A 3,190-nucleotide genomic window follows, 5' to 3' on the forward strand; every position below is an offset into this window, starting at 1 on the left:
GTCTCCGACGATTGTCTGGTTGAAGGCATATGAAACACTCATCGGTGAAGAGAACGTGATTTATTTATTTATTTATTGCCAAATTATAGACCTGTTTCCTGGTGTTTAAAACAGGTCGTGCATCTTACAATTTTTGTTTTTCATCTTTTTACAGTTTTCTTTTGTATTATTTACAACATTTACAAAGAATGATACTTTTCAAAACAACAGTAATTTAAGGTTGAAATATAAATAACGTTTTGTTGTTTTTTTAAGAAGAATATAAAAAGAAGATAGGATAGAGGAGAGATTTGTTAGTACCATCACCGAATGTGACTGACGGTGAATATCTCGGAATGGTTTCTTCGAGCCGTTGACCGCCAGTCTCTCTCTCTCTCTCTCTCTCTCTCTCTCTCTCTCTCGCACGCACGCATGCACTCACGCACACACACACACACACACACACACACAAATGGTTATTAGTAGAGAAATAATGTTGCTTATCCTATTTATTACTAATCCTATGTATTAACTACTTTAGGTGCCTATCCATGTACAGCATTCGGTGATTTCTTGGCTAGACCGCCAGCACCTTATGCTTATTTACTGTCACATCTCAGCTTCCTCCTCCTGTTCCTCCTCATTGTCATCATTTTCGCTGTCACTGTGGGTATCACTGTCCACCCTCTGGAGATTGTTGTTACGCTGCACATAGGCATGTCTGTAATGTCGTTTCCGCATGTACGCTTCGTGTGTTGTTTTTGAAATACTGTTTGTAAGTGCGTTTAATTGTGCCCATTGTTGTTCGTCTCTTATTGCTGTGTATATATTTTTGTCTGTATCTGTGTAGTCTAAGTGTCGTGTATGTCTATTGTTCGCGTATTGCCCGCAGAAAAAGACAGTGTGTTCTGGGGAACCTTCTTCCCCGCATGTGCATGTAGGTGTCTGCCTCAGACTCACGCGGTTTAAGTGCGTGGGATAAGGTCCGTGTCCGTGTCCGGTTACCGCGGCTGGGATCGATATGTCTCATTCTCAACCGCTCCCTTATGTCAGGGAGGAAGTCGTACAGTCTACGTCCCTTATCACTTACTTCCCACTCACCTTGCCATGTATCCAAACGTCAACTTTTAAGGTGACGTATCGTCTCTATCGGCACACCGGTTATTGTGTATACCTTATCTAGTCTCCCCACCTTTAACCAGTACCTTGCAGCTCTGTATTTGATCGTGATATCTATGGGGCATATTCCGAGCACCACACACAGTACATCCGCTGAGGTGGTACCGAAGGCTCCAGATAGCCTAAGTAGGACACTTCTCTGCCCTCGTCTGACGGATACTTCGTTGGTGACCACGTTCAGTCTATGTGCCCACGTGCTAGCTGCGAAGCTGAGTACTGATTCGAAGAGCGCACAGTGGTATGTGCGTATGAGTGGTAGAGGTAGTCTGTGCTGTTTTGAATTTAGTATCACCAGTTTGTGTACTATTTTTTCTGCTTTGTCTGTTGTTAGCCTTATGTGTTCGTGCAAATTCAATTTTTCGTCTATGTGTACCCCAAGACAGCGCGTAACGTGTGCTCGTTTGATGTTTGTGTCCCCAATTTTAACCGAACGATTCTTTTGGAGTGATCCTTTCAGTAAAGTGTATGTTTTTGTTTTGTTTTCGGCTATCCTGAATTTGTAGTTGTTAACACCACTGAGTAATTGTTTGTAGTATTCCACTGGCTTTCTCTTCTAACTGGGCTCTGTTGTTTGCAGTGACTACAACTAATAGGTCATCTGCGTAGGTGACAGTTCCGTCTGACCTGTCATCCCCATCCAAAAGTTGTAGGAAGGGTTCGATTGTTATGTCCCAGACGTTGGCGCCGCAGATCGACCCTTGAGGACAGCCTTCGGTAATTCTTTTAATTACTTTCCGGCTGTCCATCTGCCATTCGACTACTCGTCTTTACAATAGTCTAGAAAACTTTTGTACAGTGACTGCGGTACCTCCAGATGTCTTAGCCTCTGAAACAGTGCGGGCCACCAGAGATTATCAAATGCTCCGGCAATGTCAATCATTATTGCCATGGTATATTTCTGTTTTGTGGTGTTAACTATGTGCAGGGCCTGGTTGATGGCATCATCTATAGATCTGCCAGTTCTGAAGCCGAACTGGTGTTGGCTCATACCCCTGAGAGCTCTGTGTGTTTGCAGGCGCTTACACAGTAGCTTCTCCTGAATCTCTGCTAGGGTGTTTATTAGGCATATTGGCCTGTAAGTCTTTGGATCTGAAGGATCCCTATCCGCTGATTTCTTAATAACGACTGCTTTGGAGGTTTTCCATACTGTGGGTACCCTGCCCAGCCGTAAGGCATCGTTCAGTAACGTTGTTAGAAACGGGGTGATCTGCGGTGCTAGTTTTTTCAGTGTTTCCGAGTGGATGCCATCTAGGCCAGGTGCTTTCTTGTTTTTGAGCTCTGAGATTGCTAGCGCAACTTCTTCTTGCGCAAAAGGACAGGTGACAATTGCAGTGTTGTATGGTGTGTGTAGGTTTTCTCTTAGTGTTGCATGATATTGTGTGTCTGTATCGATAACGTCGTCAGGGAGCAGTTTATACAGCAGAAACTCCGCTGTATTCCTCCATCCCCTCGTCATCGTGCCGTCATCCTGTCTTAGCTTTCCCAGAACTAGTGGGGATTTTATCTTCTCTGTCAGTATTTTGTATGGTTCCCCCCATATATTTTGCTCTGTTTGTGTTGTTACAGATAACTCCCATTGTTGTCTACGCATGTTGTATAGGGTCTGTCTGTATAAGTCTTGTGCATGCCTATATGCTTCAAGTCTTATTCGTCTGTCCCTATCTGCTATCGCCCTTTGATATAATTTTCGTTTGCGTCTTGCATCTTGTTTGAGTATCGTGAGTTCGTTGGTCCATGGTACTGGTGAGCATTTTGTGTTATTTGCTGTCTGTATTGAAGTGTTTTGTGCTTGTTGTATTACCTGTGTTAACTTGTGTGCTCTATAATCGATACTTCCATTGATGTTTTCTAAATCGTGTCGTTGGATAATTTCCGTTAATTTGTTCCAGTTTGCGTTGTGCAACAACAAGTGTCTTGTGTGTGATTTAGTCATTGTGTTCTGAGTGTGAGTTAGTGTGTATGTTATGACATTATGATTACTACTGGTTATGTTGTCGTGTACAGTCCAGTTTGTTACATATGCCATTGCTGC

This window comes from Schistocerca americana, chromosome X (assembly GCF_021461395.2).
Source record: "Schistocerca americana isolate TAMUIC-IGC-003095 chromosome X, iqSchAmer2.1, whole genome shotgun sequence".
Taxonomy (NCBI): domain Eukaryota; kingdom Metazoa; phylum Arthropoda; class Insecta; order Orthoptera; family Acrididae; genus Schistocerca; species Schistocerca americana.